Source organism: Schistocerca cancellata, chromosome 2, assembly GCF_023864275.1.
Source record: "Schistocerca cancellata isolate TAMUIC-IGC-003103 chromosome 2, iqSchCanc2.1, whole genome shotgun sequence".
Taxonomy (NCBI): Eukaryota; Metazoa; Arthropoda; class Insecta; order Orthoptera; family Acrididae; genus Schistocerca; species Schistocerca cancellata.
Genome location: NC_064627.1, coordinates 370107412 through 370127733, shown reverse-complemented (window position 1 = coordinate 370127733; position 20322 = coordinate 370107412). Strand labels below are relative to the sequence as shown.

Here is a 20322-nt window from a genome sequence, read left to right as displayed (position 1 = left end):
GGCTTCCCAGCAAACTTCTGCAGCATAGTGGAAAAAATATGCCACCAAAATGCCCACCCACATGGTGTTTAGACTACGCTGCAGGAGTTTCATGGGGAAGCCCTTACACATCCTTCATACAGTTCCAATCTCACCCAATTGATTTCCATAGGAGGTGTAGTAGTACAAGTTTATATGCCAACTAGCTCTGCAGATGACAAAGAAATTGATGAAATGTATGATGAGATAAAAGAAATTATTCAGATAGTGAAGGGAAATGAAAATTTAATAGTCAGGGGTGACTCAAATTCGATAGTAGGAAAAGGGAGAGAAGGAAACATAGTAGGTGAATATGTATTGGGGGTAAGAAATGAAAGAGGAAGCCGCCTGGTAGAATTTTGCACAGAGCATAACTTAATCATAGCTTACACTTGGTTTAAGAATTATGAAAGAAGGTTGTATACGTGGAAGAGGCCTGGAGACACTGGTAGGTTTCAGATAGATTATATAATGGTAACACAGAGATTTAGGAACCAAGTTTTAAATTGTAAGGCATTTCCAGGGGCAGATGTGGACTCTTGACCACAATCTATTGGTTATGAACTGTAGACTAAAACTGAAGAAACTGCAAAAAGGTAGGAATTTAACGAGAAGGGATCTGGATAAACTAACTAAACCAGAGGTTGTACAGAGTTTCAGGGAGAGTATAAGGGAACAATTGACAGGAATGGGGGAAAGAAATACAGTAGAAGAAGAGTGGGTAGCTTTGAGGTATGAAGTAGTGCAGGCAGCAGAGGATCAAGTAGGTAAAAAGACGAGGGCTAGTAGAAATTCTTGGGTAACAGAAGAAATATTGAATTTAATTGATGAAAGGAGTTGTTGTTGTTGTTGTTGTTGTTGTGGTCTTCAGTCCAGAGACTGGTTTGGTGCAGCTCTCCATGCTACCCTATCCTTAGCAAGCTTCTTCATCTCCCAGTACTTACTGCAACCCACATCCTTCTGAATCTGCTTAGTGTATTCATCTCTTGGTCTCCCTCTACGATTTTTACCCTCCACGCTGCCCTCCAATGCTAAATTTGTGATCCCTTGATGCCTCAGAACATGTCCTACTAACCGGTCCCTTGTTTTTGTCAAGTTGTGCCACATACTCCTCTTCTCCCCAATTCTATTCAATACCTCCTCATTAGTTATGTGATCTACCCATCAAATCTTCAGCATTCTTCTGTAGCTCCACATTTCAAAAGCTTCTATTCTCTACTCGTCCAAACTATTTATCGTTCATGTTTCACTTCCATACATGGCTACACTCCATACAAATACTTTCAGAAACGAATTCCTGACACTTAAATCTATACTCGATGTTAACAAATTTCTCTTCTTCAGAAACGCTTTCCTTGCCATTGCCAGTCTACATTTTATATCTTCTCTACTTCGACCATCATCAGTTATTTTGCTCTCCAAATAGCAAAACTCCTTTACTACTTTAAGTGTCTCATTTCCTAATCTAATTCCCTCAGCATCACCCGACTTAATTCGACCACATTCCATTATCCTCGTTTTGCTTTTGTTGATATTCATCTTATATCCTCCTTTCAAGACACTGTCCATTCCATTCAACTGCTCTTCCAAGTCCTTTGCTGTCTCTGATGAAAGGAGAACATACACTCCTGGAAATTGAAATAAGAACACTGTGAATTCATTGTCCCAGGAAGGGGAAACTTTATTGACACATTCCTGGGGTCAGATACATCACATGATCACACTGACAGAACCACAGGCACATAGACACAGGCAACAGAGCATGCACAATGTCGGCACTAGTACAGTGTATATCCACCTTTCGCAGCAATGCAGGCTGCTATTCTCCCATGGAGACGATCGTAGAGATGCTGGATGTAGTCCTGTGGAACGGCTTGCCATGCCATTTCCACCTGGCGCCTCAGTTGGACCAGCGTTCGTGCTGGACGTGCAGACCGCGTGAGACGACGCTTCATCCAGCCCCAAACATGCTCAATGGGGGACAGATCCGGAGATCTTGCTGGCCAGGGTAGTTGACTTACACCTTCTAGAGCACGTTGGGTGGCACGGGATACATGCGGACGTGCATTGTCCTGTTGGAACAGCAAGTTCCCTTGCCGGTCTAGGAATGGTAGAACGATGGGTTCGATGACGGTTTGGATGTACCGTGCACTATTCAGTGTCCCCTCGACGATCACCAGTGGTGTACGGCCAGTGTAGGAGATCGCTCCCCACACCATGATGCCGGGTGTTGGCCCTGTGTGCCTCGGTCGTATGCAGACCTGATTGTGGCGCTCACCTGCACGGCGCCAAACACGCATACGACCATCATTGGCACCAAGGCAGAAGCGACTCTCATCGCTGAAGACGACACGTCTCCATTCGTCTCTCCATTCACGCCTGTCGTGACACCACTGGAGGCGGGCCTGCACGATGTTGGGGCGTGAGCGGAAGACGGCATAACGGTGTGCGGGACCGTAGCCCAGCTTCATGGAGACGGTTTGCGAATGGTCCTCGCCGATACTCCAGGAGCAACAGTGTCCCTAATTTGCTGGGAAGTGGCGGTGCGGTCCCCTACGGCACTGCGTAGGATCCTACGGTCTTGGCGTGCATCCGTGCGTCGCTGCGGTCCGGTCCCAGGTCGACGGGCACGTGCACCTTCCGCCGACCACTGGCGACAACATCAATGTACTGTGGAGACCTCACGCCCCACGTGTTGAGCAATTCGGCGGTACGTCCACCCGGCCTCCCGCATGCCCACTATACGCCCTCGCTCAAAGTCCGTCAACTGCACATACGGTTCACGTCCACGCTGTCGCGGCATGCTACCAGTGTTAAAGACTGCGATGGAGCTCCGTATGCCACGGCAAACTGGCTGACACTGACGGCGGCGGTGCACAAATGCTGCGCAGCTAGCGCCATTCGACGGCCAACACCGCGGTTCCTGGTGTGTCCGCTGTGCCGTGCGTGTGATCATTGCTTGTACAGCCCTCTCGCAGTGTCCGGAGCAAGTATGGTGGGTCTGACACACCTGTGTCAATGTGTTCTTTTTTCCATTTCCAGGAGTGTATAAAAATGCAGTAAATCAAGCTGGCAAAAACGAATACAAACGCCTCAAAAATGAGATCGACAGGAAGTGCTAAATGTCTAAGCAGGGATGGCTAGAGGACAAATGTAAGGATGTAGAGGCTTATCTCACTAGTGGTAAGATAGTTACTGCCTACTGCCTACAGAGACCTTTGGAGAAAAGAGAACCACTTGTATGAATATCAAGAGCTCAGATGGAAACCCAGTTCTAAGCAAAGAAGGGAAAGCAGAAAGGTGGAAGGAGTATGTAGAAGGTTTATACAAGGGCGATGGTCCTGAGGACAATATTGTGGAAATGGAAGAGGATGTAGATGAAGATGAAATGGAAGATATGATACTGCGTGAAGAGTTTGACAGAGCACTGAAAGATCTAAGTCGGAACAAGGCCCCAGGAGTATACAACATTCCATTAGAATTACTAATACTTTGGGAGAGCCAGTCCTGACAAAAATCTATCGTCTGGTGAACAAGATGTATGAGACAGGCAAAACACCCTCAGACATCAAGAAGAATATAATGATTCCAATTCCAAAGAAAGCAGATGTTCACAGATGTGAAAATTATCGAACTATCAGTTTAATAAGTCACAGCTGCAAACTACTAACCCGAATTCTTTACAGACGAATGGAAAAACTGGTAGAAGCCGACCTCGAGGAAGGTCTGTTTGGATTCCGTAGAAATATTGGAACACATGAGGCAATATGACTTATCTTAGAAAATAGATTAAGTAAAGGCAAACCTACATTCCTAGCATTTGTAGACTTAGAAAAAGCTTTTGACAATGCTGACTGGAATACTCTCTTTCAAATTCTGAAGGTGGTAGGGGTAAAATACTGGGAGCGAAGTCTGTTTACAATTTGTACAGAAACCAGATTGTAGTTATAAGAGTTGAGGGGCATGAAAGGGAAGCAGTCGTTGGGAAGGGAGTGAGACAGGGTTGTAGCCTATCCCTGATGTTATTGTGTATTGAGCAAGCAGTAAAGGAAACAAAAGAAAAATTCAGAGTTGGAATGGAGAAGAAATAAAAACTTTGAGATTCGCCGATGACATTGTAATTCTGTCAGAGACAGCAAAGGACTAAGAAGAGCAGTTGAACGGAATGGATAGTGTCTTGAACGGAGGATATAGAATGAACATCAACAAAAGCAAAACGAGGATAACAGAATGTAGTCGAATTAAGTCGGGTGATGCTGAGGGAATTGGATTAAGAAATGAGACTTAAAGTAGTAAAGGAGTTTTGCTATTTGGGGAGCAAAATACCTGATGATGGTCAAAGTAGAGAGGATATAAAATGTAGACTGGCAAAGGCAAGGAAAGTGTTTCTGTAGAAGGGAAATTTCTTAACATTGAGTATAGGTTTAAGTGTAACGAACTCGTTTCTGCAAGTATTTGTATGGAGTGTAGCCATGTATGGAAGTGAAACATGGACGGTAAATAGTTTGGACAAGAAGAGAATAGAAGCTTTTGAAATGTGGTGCTACAGAAGAATGCTGAAGATTAGATGGGTAGATCACATAACTAATGAGGAAGTATTGAATAGGATTGGGGAGAAGAGAAGTTTGTGGCACAACTTGACTAGAAGAAGGGATCGGTTGGTAGGAAATGTTCTGAGGCATCGAGGGATCACCAATTTAGTATTGGAGGGCAGCATGGAGGGTAAAATTGTAGAGGGAGACCAAGAGATGAATACACTAAGTAGATTCAGAAAGATGTAAGTTGCGGTAGGTACTGGAAGATGAAGAAGCTTGCACAGGATAGAGTAGCATGGAGAACTGCACCAAACCAGTCTCAGGACTGGAGACCACAACAGCAACAACAACAGGAGGTGTTCATTAATTACATAAGGTTTTTTCTTTAAAATTTCGGGCTCCCCTCTCTCCATTGTGACATTTGATAGTTCCAACCCCCCCCCCCCCCCAACCCCTCCCACCTTATGTGTGGTTTACCCTGTAATTTTTAAACAATTAAATGTGTGTGGTATGTTCATGTTTTTGCTTCAGACAACTAAAAATAAATTGCTCCAAATTAATTTCATGAAACAAAATGTTATCCATTATAATAATTGATATTCTATGCCATTTAGCAGCTTTTGAGACAGTTAATATAATTAAACCTGTTATAGTGCACCTTAAACATAATCATCATATTCATCTCTGATTTCACAGAAAAAATGTAATACATAGATTTTTAGGACTGGACTGGACTGTATTGTTTGGGAGAAGAAACCAAACAGCGAGGTCATCGGTCTCATCGGATTAGGGAAGGACGGGGGGGGGGGGGGAAGTCGTCCGTGCCCTTTCAAACAAACCACCCCGGCATTTGCCTGGAGAGATCAAGGGAAATCAAGGAAAACCTAAATCAGAATTGAACCGTCGTCCTCCCTAATGCGAGTCCAGTGTGCTAACCACTGTGCCGCCTCACTCGATAGATTTTTAGAAAATACATTAAACAGTGTCTTTAACACATGATTAAAACCACTTTATTTTAAACAAAGCACCCCTGAGTATTCGGACGGACAGACAGGTACTCAGACCGGCAGATGGACAGAAAGGCTCTGCGAAAATAGTGACGGCTGGTTATCATGTTCTAATGTGTTGCAGCACCCTGTAAATATTGCACGAAAATTATGCCATTTCTCTTTGAATTCAAGCCGAAATTGCACTAGAATAATGCCATTTCTGTTTGAATGCATGCCAGAAATCACACTATAAATACACTGTTTCTCTTTGAATGCATGCTAGTATCCAAATAAAATGAACGGAACATGTTTTGTAGTCCTGTCTCCACAATAAATAGAAACTAGTGTCAGGTGCTCAAATGACAGTCAGCTGTGCTAGAGTTAGCTCAGAGAAGGGATGCAGTTTTCTGTTTTCAACTGTGCATGTGTTGATGTTATATCATCACTTCTGGCGTTATGAGTGACACCTTACTCACAGCACTATGTCAGTAGTTTTCTTTGAAATTATGTGAGCTGTGTAGCATACTGTGCAGGCATAGAGTATGAGGGATTTTTGAATAGCATCTCAAGCAACTGTGTGATAGCTCAGTGGTTAGGTGAATGGACTGGCAAGTCATCAACTTGGATTCAATCCCCGCTACTATCAACAATTTTATTTTTTTCATTTATAATTTTTAAATTCCTTGCAACATTAATTTTATTGTAATAGTTTAATTTATATAATTAAATTAATGTATTCAATTTAGTTATGATTACTACCCTTTTAAGTCAAAAGGCTATATGCTAGATGGAGGTAAAAAAGAAAAACTGAGTGTACAAGAAAATTTAGTATGAAAGTGTTTTGTGATCTGCTAAAGAGGCTCTTCTCTTTTAGTTTTTTGGAAGAGAAAGCAAGATTTAAAGAGTTAGGTCTGCTTCAAATGCAAATCAAACAACAGGAGGGGCGTGGTATGAGGATCGCTGTTTTGCCTTACATAACATTGAAAATTTCAAAAAACTTGCAAAATATTTTGTCATCTTGTCCAGAACCAATTCATAAGCTCTAGTACTCAGAATCTAGAAGAAGATTTATCCCCAACTATTAAAGAAATTGAAGTTATTGAGACCTTAAAAAGCTAGCGGAGAAGACTCTGTTGCACCAGAACTTTTAAAACCATCTCTACCAAGAATGAAAAATGAGCCAAAATTAATCTATGAGAAAACCAGGAAAACAGAAAAACTCCCTGGAGAGCAGAAGGCAGCCTTGATACATCCACTACATAAGAAAGGCCATAAGCAATATGTTAATATCTTTGCAACCAGATGTATATAACAATTTTTCCGAGCTTGTACAAAATACAGTAGAATTGACAGAAACTATAGATAAAATAAAACTGTGTGAGTAGAAGCAAGTTTATGCCCCTTTCCAGATCCTAGAATATTTTGCATGAATGAGCCATAGCAAAAAGTAAAATGCTCTCCAAAGATTTATGCATAGAGTGAAAGGGATTTATGAACAGCAGCTCACGGAACAACATGATAGCCCAGTGCTTACAAACACAGACTGGCAGTTTTTCAACTCAGGTTTGACCCCCACTGCTATCATAATTTTCATTTTATTTTATTTTATCCCTCACAGTGTTAAACGATTAATTTAAATATATATATAAACTGTTTATTTATGTAAAATTAATGTAATCAATTTAGTTACAATTACTATCTTTGTAAGGCTCTGGACCAGCACATTGTAGCACATCGATAAAGTTTTACACGAGCCGCCACTGCTTTGAAAGATATGATTATGTAGCTTTTCAATTTCTTCATTTATGTGATCATTAAGAGATGAACTTAAGCTGAGCTTCCATCCATACAAGATATAACTTTTCGCTGTTGTGTTTGTTTCATCTTGTCAGCATGCCACATAACATACATATTGTAAAAGTTTTGATACAGATTTATGTTGTACACAATAATGTCAGCTATATATGCTTTGCCGAGTATTGCAACTGACTCACTGACTGGACACCCAGTAATTTCAGCCAATGTAGCAATGAACTGCCCAAATGAGATCTGATGCTTGTGTGGAACTTTTTTCAAATTGGGGAATCCTGGGTGTGCACATGTCTAAAGTGTACAATTCAGAGAGGCCATAAATATTGGGGTGGTGTGGGGGGGGGGGAGACTTTAATATTATCTATACTCAGGGTTAATTTCATAAAACAAAATGTTGTGTGTTATAATAATGTCTATTCTGTGGATTAAAAAGCTGATGTGAGATTTTTATTATCCCCTCTTTAAATGAGATTTTGCCAGCCCCCCCCCCCCCCCCCCCCCCACTCCAATTTTGAGTTCAAATAATTAATGGACAGCCTCTCATTTTTTGAGCCCTGAAGAAAGACATTCAAGGCCATCTATTTGCTTTGGACAAAGAGGTGCACACCTGGGTACAATCATAATTCTGTAAGCAACTGCAAACATTTTTCCATGAAGGCATTGACCATCTCTGTCTCACGCTGGGATACGTGTACTAATGGTTGTGGAAAATACTTTTGAAATAATGAGTACTTTTTTCCACCTGTGTGACTGCCCCTTATAGAACCTTCTTGTGCCCCTTATAGAACCTTCTTGTTAGGAATCACCCAGATGAGTCAACATTAGCATTATAACACCATAATTTGCACTGAATTTTGAGAATTAAGCTGTAGAAATAGTAATAACAAAACTTCAAAGTAATTTTTGTGGCTTCCACTGTAACTACATTTTCGCCTTGTGCTACTTGTAATGAAGTCCATTTCCTACAATGATTATTCCACAATGTTGAATGAAAGTTGAAATTAACTGCTATAAAGGCAACTAACTGTGGAGGTTATTGCATGCTGCAGCTTAAATACACGACACAAACTAATTATTGCAGCACAACTTATGTTACTCAATGTGATGGTGTTATTCCTATTTAAATATGTAAGTAAATCCATAACTTTTCATGTGCTTTCAGCATCATTCATTGTGCATGTTAAAGTTAAGATACACTAAGTGTTAACTTCTTGATTTTCTGCAATCTGTATTGCTAAACAATGTGCTGATTGTCAATGATGCCACTAGCTTAACTACACTGTTGGTGCACATGGTTTAATATGCACTGTTTCTACGGGGAGACAAACTGTAGCATGAAACAAAAAGTAAATGCTTTCAGTCATTATCATTGCTAAACTGGTAGTAATTGTATTTTGCTTCTTATGTTTGCTGCTGTCACACATTGCCTGTAGTTATTTTCCTTGATCATAAGTTCTTATTTTTATTCCTCCAGAACTTTTTTTTTAATGAGTTCGCACTCGAACTTTCTTTTTAGGGTAATTCCTGTTCACAATATTGTGAAAAGGAAAGTTGCTACTCACCACATAGCAGAAATGCTGAGTCGCAGATAGACACAACAAAAAGACTGCCACAAATATAGCTTTCGGCCAGTAAGGCCTTATCAAAATTAGATGACAAACACACACATAGAAACTCTTACAAACGCAACTCACTCACATGATTGCAGTCTCAGGCAACTGTTTTTATTTTACCAGTTTGATATAACTCTGGAACTCTGACAGAGGGCACAACTGACCATGAAATACTTTTTATTAGTTATTACTACATGTACCTTCAGATATATTTACGTACTTGTAAGCAGAGGCTTCTGCAGCCAGTGTCACTGTTAATAAAATTCTTCTGGACTGTTGATCACATTGTCAGTATACAAGACAGTCTAATGTTTCACCCACTATTGAAAGTGGCCTTCCTCAGGGGTTTGTGTTGAGCTGACTGTTGAATGAAAGAGACTTTACATCTTAAGTTGTAGCAGGGGAAGCTGTATATGTAATTTGATAGGGTACTTAAGGATAGGACAGATGTTAGGCATTCTTTATTAGTCTTTATATTATTCCTTGTCATTGGTGGATAAAGACGTGGTTTATTGGTGTTTACATTGTTTTTTGCTGTTGGTGGAAACAGGCGAATTAGAAAAGGACGGTAGCTTTGACGTAGCGCTGTTTACTTATTGCCAGGCGTGGGCTAGGTGTGTCTCTGCTCTGTGTGCATACGACCACCGTGGTCTGCCACGCACCTGTGAGAGTTGCTTTGCGCATGCTGTCCTCCCATAGCATTGTCATTGCTGGCAGCAAGGACACTGGAAGCCTATACCCTCCATGTCTATTCATGTTGGTGGGTTGCTTGGCCATTTCTATCGCCTTTAGTCTTCCACCTCAATGTAAATGGCTGTTTCACCAGTACGCAGGCTTTATGGAATATTATTTCCTTATCACACTGATTCTTGTGTTCCATCACCATCGACCTGGTGCGTTTCCCCAAACAGATATATCTTCCGTGCTCTGCAGTTCGTGCGCAGTTCAGCCGCCCCGTTTTGCCTACATAGACCAGACCACATTCGTAATCAATTTCATTGACTCCTGTAGTCTTTAGCTTGTCGACTGTATCTTTCGTTGAGACTAGAACATCTTTTATTTTGTAGATGCTCCGAAAGATTGGCTTGATGCCGGCTTGGTGAAAACTTTGCCCACACATTCAGTGACCCCTTGTACATATGGTAATAGGATTATGTTCTTTGCTTCCTTTGGCTCTTCCTTATTGCCTTTATAGTTTTATCTGTCATATTCTCGCCATAATCATTGGTTGCAAAAATGGATCTGAGGTTTTGTAGTTCCGCCTTCAGGTGTTCATCATTGCTGATCCTGTGGGTCCTCCTGGTTGAAGTGTGAAGGGCGGACTACTTCTGTGTAGGATGATGGTGGGAGGAGGCGTGGAGGTACCTGCCTGTGCTGGTGGCTTTTCTGTACACTCTGTGGCCATTTTTACCATCAGGCTTTCAGTGAACTTCCATGTCAAGGAAAGGCAGCACCTCATTCTTTTCAATCTCCATAGTAAATTGTATTTTACTATGCTATTCATAGAGATGTTGGTGCAACTTCTGTAGTTCTTCCTTCCCATGTGGCTAGATGTTGAAGGTATCACCAGCATATCAGAGCCAGCAATCGTTGTAATGTTGTGGATTGGAGAGCCGTTTCTTCAGATGCCTCCATGAAGATGTTTGCTACAATAGTCGAGAGAGGGTATACCACACCTACACTGTCTGCCTGTTTATAAAATTCCCCTTACCACCGGAAATATATGATTGTTAAACAGTGGCGTACTAGTTCACAGATGTCAGGTGCCACATGTTGCTCTACGATGATCATCGTGTCTGGCACTGGTACATAAAGACTCACTTTCCTTTTAAAAATGTCACTTCTTACAGTTGCCTGTCAGATGCAAAATTTAAACAAAACATCAGCAGGGAGGAATGCCATGCTATCCTGTGGCTGAAAAAGCAGCCTCACTTAGTAGTAATACAGGCAGATAAGAGCGATGCCACCGTGGCACTGGACACAACAGACTACAACAAATGAATGGAAGATCTTATTAGAAAACCTATTTGACACACCCAAGAACTTATCCCGCAGGTACCAAGGATATATGGGGTACCAGAGGCCCTCAAAAAAGATATGAATCTCGTGTGCCCTGGCTCAGTAGATGTCGAAGCTCCAGTGCCAGTTGTTTTGCTAGTTTGTAGGACGCTGAACTAATATTATCAACTATAAATGGAAATTCCTCTTTGTGGGTGTTTGGTACCCCTTATATCCTTGGTGCCTGTGGAACTTGCGGGATGAGGCTTTTGGCCTTGTTGAAGTTCATTCTAGTTAGCTTCAGCAGTGCTTGTGTCGATTTGATTATCATGGCTGTCAGATCACCCTTAAGTTTCCTATGAATAGGTTCTCTAAGAAGGTCCTCCATTCATTTGTTGTAGTCTGTTGTGTCCAGTACCATGGTGGCATTGCCCTTGTCTGCCTGTATTACTATTAAGTGAGGGTTCTTCTTCAGCCCCACGATAGCTTGGTGTTCTTCCCTTACATATTGCATCTGATAGACAACTGTCAGAAGTATCATAAACACTAAATTTTTTGCTTTGTGATTTTTTTTCAAAAATTACAATAGATGGATAAGGAAATAAATGCTATTCTGAACATGAGCTTCTTATCCTGTAATATTTCCATCCAAGTTGTTTCACACACCATGACACCATTATCAGCTAGAGTTATTTGAGAAAGATCTGTTTTCAAACCCGAAGCTGATAACGCAACGCTGTGGTTTTTGTCTGGGGCAGTATAATTATATCAGTTATACAAATACTTTTTGCTGCTGCCCACCTTCTTTTGACAGTTGAGATTTGGTACTACTATGGATGTCTGAACCTAAGGAAAAGTATCTCAGGTACCTGGGTAGTGTGTTATGTAAGAGCATAATCTGTAAAATTCAAAGTTCTGGATTTGAATCTCAGTCCAGCTCACAATTTTAATCCGCCAGAAAATTGCAAAACAGCACAGAATTTAAAAAAGAAATACATTTCAGAAGATACACACTTGGATTAGACTGTATTGTGGAATCGAGAAGTGTGTTAAAACAAACTAAATGAAAGATAATTTAAAATTTTGAGTCATGTTTTTGTGCTTGGTTAAGTGTTTCACCTCACTGAAGTAAAAAATAAAATAAATAAAAAAAAAAACAGGAAATTTGAGTAGTCAATTTAAATTGCGAAGTGTATGAATTCCTGAACTATGCCACATTAAAAAAATTAGCATCATAAAAAAAATTATTGTTTTGAAACACCAGGAATGCTGCTGACAAAAAATTACATTCATATTTAATATCTCAGTCTTGGAAGTAGAGAGGATATAAAATGTAGACTGGCAATGGCAAGGAAAGCGTTTCTGAAGAAGAGAAATTTGTTAACATCGAGTATAGATTTAAATGTCAGGAAGTCGTTTCTGAAAGTATTTGTATGGAGTGTAGCCATGTAAGGAAGTGAAACGTGGACGATAAATAGTTTGGACAAGAAGAGAATAGAAGCCTTTGAAATGTGATGCTACAGAAGAATGCTGAAGATTAGATGGGTAGATCACGTAACTAATGAGGAAGTATTGAATAGGACTGGGGAGAAGAGGAGTTTGTGGCACAACTTGACAAGAAGAAGGGATCGGTTGGTAGGACATGTTCTGAAGCATCAAGGGATCACCAATTTAGTATTGGAGGGCAGCGTGAAGGGTAAAAATCGTAGAGGGAGACCAAGAGATGAATACACTAAACAGATTCAGAAGGATGTAGGCTGCTGTACATATTGTGAGATGAAGAAGCTTGTACAGGATAGAGTAGAATGTAGAGCTGCATCAAACCAGTCTCAGGACTGAAGACAACAACAACAACAACATCTCAGTCTTCTGCAAAACACTGTGTTTATTTAGCAGACACAGGCATGACATGCCGAGGATGCAGTGACTATTGATATTTGTATTGAGGTAAAACAGTCACGGGTCACACACAGTTTGATTTACCAGCACCGACTTTGGTCTTCAGATATGACCATCATCAGATATTCATTGCCATGGTGCAACACCTAGGGGGATTACATACTTTTCTCCTTTTTGTTACCCAAAACGAATAGAAGAAGAAAAATTTTGTCTTTCGCATAAGTACACATTATTAAGTGTAAATTTATTTTACAAAGTTAAAGAAGCTGTAGACTTTATCCAGATGAGTTATGGTTTAACTTTCTTTAACCGTTGTTAGTGGCAGAGTATTATTTCTCATAGTTCTCTGACGTCCTAAGCATTTTCTGAGGTATTTTGCACACGGTCATGCTGTCATAATATGTACTGGCTGAGCCTTACAGTGCAACTGGCATATTTGTCCCTGCAAAAGACATCATTAGGGAATGATTTGCAGCACCAGTGACTATAGTGTAATTCAGTCATGGAAGGAATAAACAGCCCCCCCCCCACACACACACACACACATATACACACACACATATGTGTCTTCACTGGATTGATGCTACAACCTGACTGGAGTAAATGATTTTATTGAATGGAAGAACAAGAAAGAGGGAAGAAGAAGGGAAGTGACAGCTGTTGGGGAGAGACAGAAAGGGAAAGAAATAGGAAGTGACACCAGAAAACCCATCCTGATGCAGGGAGGTTAAGTTGTGTGTGGCAGAGGATCAAGTAAAGGAGTGAATTGAGAAAGAAAGGGGGTGACATGCAGTAATAGTGTAAGTGTTGAGTGTTGCAGGAAAATGGGAAGTGTGGAGACCTGATTTGTGGTGGAAGCTAGTCAGTGTCTAGTGGAGATTGAGACCAGAAGGATTGCAGGATCAGAGGGTGTGCTCTAATGACATTTCCCCTGTATTTAATTCACAGAAGCTGGTATTGTGGCATGAATCATAAAACAGCCATTATACAGTAGAGATTGTTCTGTTCGGAAGCTTGCTTTGCCACTGGGTGCTCAGCTTTGGTAGTGGCCATAGTTTGGTGTTGCTAATTCAATCAGATGGACAGCTGTTTGGTGGTCATCCAAATCAAATGGCTGTGCGGAAATTACAACAGAGCTGGTGTATGGCATGACAATTTTCACACCATCTGAGAAACTGGAATAATGTGTGCTGGTTAGTTGCATCAGACTTACCTTTCACCTAAGGCTTTCACAGGCATGCAAGGTGTTCTGAAATTCCCATTACAAACTTCCAGGACTTGCAGAGGGGGGGTGAGTGGATAACATTTTGAATTGAAACCCATGTCTGAAAATGTAGCATTTGAAAACATTTTGGCAATGTGACCACTTTTACAAGTAAATGATAGCTTATCAGTTCATACAGTGAACAGTTTTTTAAACTGAGCTGTTAAAACTGTTAAAAATGAGACTGGATGAAATGACCAGTGATCTGCTGTAGCTGTATTTGTTCAGGGCAATTATAAACATAAACAACTAGTTTCACAGCTTTTAAAAAATATATAAAAAATATAAATGCTCTGTCATAGGTTACAGATTGCCACAGAATAACAGTTGGCATGGCTAGGTAAATTTCTCAGCTCCCCTCAACTGATAAAAAAACAGTCATCAATGATGAATGTCATGTTTGTGTTAAGTCGCAAACTGTACACTTTCTGATTAAAATAGGCTATTGTCGGACTGTGTCAAGCAACAGAATGCCCCTTATAGATGTTATTCAGGGAAGTACAGGGCCCTGTAGTGACAAAAGCTGACACACTCATGTGTATATGCCCCCAATGTAGCAGCATAAGCTACAAGCGTCCCACGTGTTGTCAAAGTTTGTGCTGTGGCTGCCATCCGGGTACTTTTGCAAGTAATTGAGTAGGCATGACCCAGTACATCACTTGTTTTACAGTTCCACTTATTAACAACCAAAGAAGTTAGTTCTGTGGTCATTGATGGGTTCTCTTCAATGTGATGCAGTATGGCACTTTCCAATGTAGATGTGCGTCGTCTCCTTGGAGTATCACAGTCACGCCTGCTGACATTGTTGGTGGCCTTTCTTGAAGTCATTGCGTAATTGTGGCAAAAAGGATATGCGATGGAGTCAGACATTGTGGAGAACAATCTTGATAAAGGTGACAAGCAGCTCTTCCGTTACCATGATCTTTGCCATTCGGAAGGATCCTGTCTGTGTATTCTGCAAACATGGACTCAGCCATGCTGCTCTAACACTCACAAACATGTGAAAGAGGCTTGAACCAGGTCAGACAGATAGGTAAGATGTCAAATGACAGCAGCCGATCCAATGTAACCCCCCCCCCCCCCCCCAACACGACTACTCTGTTGCATAATGCTACCTGGCAACCTCGTTTTCAAATGGCTGTAGCACAGAAATGGTACATTTCCAGACATGGATTCCTATTCAGAATATTATGTACTTACTCCCTCTACAGTTCATAGAAGTTTGTAACAAAAATTTCTGGACATCATGTATAAGCCATGAAACAGGTGTTAGGGATTGGCCTAGCAGAAGGATGAACCAAGAAATTTAATAATTGGTTGGGTGGCAAAGTACCATTCTGGGAGAGGGAGGGTGGGTAAAATGAAAAGTAGTCAAAGTGGAGGATGATGATACACTGTTCTAGTCCAGGATGATGGTATATAATTTGGATTTGGGGGGAGGGGGGGAGGGAATCCTTTGGATTAAATTGAGGTATCTGTATGGATATGCTCTTACTGTTCTATCCACAGTCTCTTTCCTTTGTTCTATCGTGTCTCCTCCCAAACACACTCCACTTCGTTGTATGCCACACACAACTTTTAACACCACCCTTTACTAAGATTTTAAGGCTTTCCAGTTCCTTGATGTCAGTATTGGACAGAGTTATTTTTGCTCACACCCTTTTTTTGCCATTGTTTCTTGTGTATTGTAATTTATTTTTTGTAAAATAATTTCTTCGTATATCTCTACTGAAGCATTGTGGCATTAATGTTAACCATTTGTGATAATTGCCATTATCACCGATTGTATTCCATTGTCTATATTATTCTGTATTTTTAATTAAAAACACATATCCATACCATTTTGCTCTTTCTATCAGAAACATATAGAAATTGTGTTTGGGCAGAATCTTTTCAAAGGGTTTTAAATTATCATTAACATGTGCATCTTACCAGATTTATAGCAAATAGTACTAAAAGATTGTCATCATCTTGAAAGGTGGGCATGTCCGCAGCAGGCTTATCATTAAGATGTAGAATTAAGTAAACATTCTTAGTTCATGCTCACATTAACTGAATGAATGGGTGTAAGCCACAGTATGAAATCACCACAATAATAATAAAATTATCACCACTGGCATTGAGCTGTCAGTGCACTCATCGCCTTACATAATTTGAAAAACTCGTGAGACCACACTAACTACACACCTACAGACCTGCTGTCTGGTTTCTGTATTGTTTGGCTCGTGGAAGGCTTGCAGCTTTATATATCACTGTAAGTGATGGCCTTTTGCAAGGTACCCCACTCCAAATGTCGATTGCAGGTACTTATCTTCACAGTTTTCAATGATAGAGTGGTTAAAATAGACTTACATTCATTGACAGCAGTAATTCTTGTTGGGTTTGAAACTGATTGTCAATAACAAGTCGTGACACTCGTCTCTGTCTCCTGTGAATTGGGATCTTTGTACAGATTCTGTACTTGTGTGAGCGGTACACTATTTCTTGTAGGCATGTTGAACAGTTCATGTTAACAACAAAAACTCAGGCAACTTCACTCACTGTGTAGTTGTAGACTAATCCAAACACAGTGTCTCCCTGTGTAGTTGTAGACTAATCCAAACACAGTGTCTCCTTCCTGATATTTTACACATCTCCATGTTAATCCACCTTTCTGTGCTGATTATATGCAGCTGACAGGCACACACACATCCTTCACTGTCGTAACTTATGTCAGCAGTTGAGGGTCCTGTAGCCACTTGACACCAGTTCGGCATCATATACAGTGTCAATATGCTCAAGAATGCAGAGTTTTTAGATATTTTTCCAACAAAAGAAATCGTTTTTTTAGCTGTTCACAATAGTTTTTTATCTTGGTGTTCCTGTAGCAGGCACTGGCAGACTTATATAGATACTGACAGTTGATACACCAGTATGTCACTTGAAAAACTGTATTAGAAATAAGACTAACATAGCTAGATAAAAGAACAAACTGGTTTACTATGCTTTAATTTTTGCCCAATTAACAATGAGCCTGTTTGATTTCATGAAAGATCTAAGAATACTGTTATATGGTCTATCCAAATAATTAACTGATCTCCACAATGCATACACAAAAGAAAAGATCTTGGAGGAATCCAGAAGTTATATAACATTTTACATCCAATCAAACATTTGTGATTGGTTGGGGAGTAATTACATTGGTGCCAGAAGAATGAGCAGTGGCTGCTCTGAATTCATATCCTCAGCAAATTGAGTTTAGGTGTTTAATCAAGAATACTGGATCATCTGTTGAAGATCTTAATACCCCATTATAGTGTCAAAAGTAGGAAAGGTTCCTGTAGACTGATGACCCAAAACATCATGACCACCTGCTAATAGAATGCTGGCCCACCTTTGGGTCACTTTGTGGCTGTAATTCTGTGTTGCATGGATTTGAAAAATCCTTTGTAAGTTTCTGGAGGTATGTGGCACCAGATGTCCATGCACACATCCTAAAGTTCCTGTAAATTTACAGCCTGGTGGTTTTTGGGTAAGGAGCTGGTGCCCAATAGTATCTTGACTTATTCCATCCAGTTCAGATCAGATGAATTTGGTGACCAAAATCTCAACGTGAGTTCACTGTCATGCTCCTGAATCCACTGTCGCATGATTCTGGCCTGTTGATGAAGCATGAAGGGAGACATTTGGTCTGAGATAATTCACAAAGTCCATAGCTATCATAGTGCCTTTGATTAATACCATAAGTCCCACGCAAGGCCAGGTGAATGCCCCCTGTAGCATAATACTGCCTTCACTGACCTGTATCTGTGATGCATGCATGTTTCGAGTGTGTATTATCCTGAATGTCACTGTATCTGGACGTGACCATCGAACTGGTGTAACAACAACTGTGATTCATTTGACCAGGTGACATATTTCCATGACTCCATGGTCCAATCCAAATGAGTCTGTGTCAACTACAATCATAACTGATGATGTTGTTGGGTCAGAATGGGAACACATAGGGGTTGCCTGCTGTGGAGCCACATGTTCAACAGTGTACATTGAATGGAGTGCTCTGAAACACTTGCACTTGGCATCACCATTCTACTCTGTCATCAGATTTCCCAAAGACCGCCACCTATCCTGCTTTACAGGGCAGACAAGCCTCCAACCTCCATGTTTTGCGATGAGTCGAGGACTTCCAACACCTTGTCTCATGAACTCATGCTTTCACTTCCCCGCAACTACTCTCCATACATTCTTACAACAGTAGCACATGTACAGCAAACCAACTCCACCATTTCAGAGATGCTCATTCCCAGGTGCCAGACCATAACCATGTGCCCTTTGTCAAATGTTTATGTCAGTGATTCGTCCATTTGTGGCCCATATCATGGCGAGTTTGATTCCCCTTTTGTCTTTTGCTCCCTTCTTCACAGAATGTGTGGTGTGCATATAAACTTCCCTTACAATGTCATCTGCCTGCAATGTCACCAGGCAGCATTTAATCCTCCAGTGGACATTCATCATATTGTTTTGGGTCGTCATTGTATATTGGAAAATACAATCAGAAGTAAGTCTTTATCCAGCAGATATAGATACTGGTGTCAGCATATCAGCAGGTAAGGAAATGGTCACATAAAATAGTCTATGCCAAGGAGGTGTCACAGATGTGCAAATGCAGACAATGGCAGGCATTCTACAGTGTATATATGGTTTGTGGAAAGCAAACTAACACAAACCATGCATCCATTTTATTGTGTTTCATGAAAAAATTATACCGTACTGTCTTAAATTGTTAATGAAACTTCATCTTTAAAAAGTTGTTATTTGGGGGAAAAAATGATATAAAATATTACTGAAATCATCATTTCCCTTTGAAAAGGGAATAAAGATGCTTATTTGAGATGATTAACAGTTGGAACTAGGTATTTATTGTGTGTTTAAAAGATTAAATTCCGATTGACATGGCATGGTTGTCTGCACATAAAGAAAGATATGATGCAACTACTTAAGGGTTAATTTCTGTTCACCTTGTTTAGATTCTGTTAGTCTTACTTCTGAGCATTAATGGCCAACTTATCCATATAGCATTGCCCTATCATGCTGCGTGCCATTATTCTTTTGTTTTCTTTTTACTACCCCATACTGTGATCGTACCAAGATATAAACACCACGTTTAAAAATATATTTAAATGAAACACTTGCTGAGAACAAACTTGCAAAATAACTCCTGTTCTTCTTTTATTTTAAACCAATATTTTAATTTATTTTTGCAATGCAGGGTGTCCACATGAAACCTCTGTGATTTCCAAATGCCATTAAAAAAAAAAAAAATCATTTAGCTGAAGGGGCAGAAGCTGAGGGATATCAAATTGTTCAAGCATTTCCAACTAAACATTTCCTGTTTCTGTTTGCTTGATGAATAAGAATGGTTCAGCTGTACTGTCTTTCATCGGTGCACACCACACATTCACATTTTTGTTATCTGTGACATATTCCTGAAAACTGTGGGGTTTTGTTGAACCTTCAGATGGGAAAGTTGTACTGTTTAACTGTCCCTCATGTGTGGAAAATTGCTTTCTCAGAGAAAATATTTCCTTGATAACTGGGACTTTGGCTGATTCGGTTATAACACAACCAGCTGTTTTGTGGTGATGCTGCCACCTCTCTCAACTCTAATAATTAAGTTACAAATGTTCCAATGACTGATAATTTGAGGAAATGGATAATTACGGGTTTGATTAAGAAGAGTTATTGTTAGTATACCATATGGTTTATTACTGACAACATTACTTATAGGAAACACTTTTAAATGTGCACAGTTTAGCAGTATTCTGCATACCACAATAAGACACCAGTCTTTTCACATTGAATCTCTAAACTGAAAAAAAATGTGACATGAGTAATCATATTCCAAATGAATTAGTAATTTAATTAGAACAGTGCCAGCCCATGTATCTTCTCAATCCAACCTCTAAGCTCGGACCCTCTGACTGTACTCTGTGGGACTGCCGTGCTAAGTGCTCACACCCAGCAACAACAATCAGACATTATTCAAAATAGTGTCTGTGGGCAGCGATTACTTTTGAATTCTACCTGAGCAAAATCGGAGATAGCTGCAACATAGACACTGCGATGAAATAGATTGATAAATTTACTTTTGAATGTCACACATAATGACCAGTAAATTGACATGTGACAATATAGGATCCTCACACACTCCAACA

General features: G+C 40.3%; 1 protein-coding gene across 12 annotated transcripts in view; it reads left to right on the top strand.

The window, feature by feature from the left end:
• Positions 1-20322, top strand: part of LOC126161768 (mitogen-activated protein kinase kinase kinase kinase 5) — a 323445-nt gene that overhangs the window by 232833 nt on the left and 70290 nt on the right. The window lies entirely within an intron of this gene.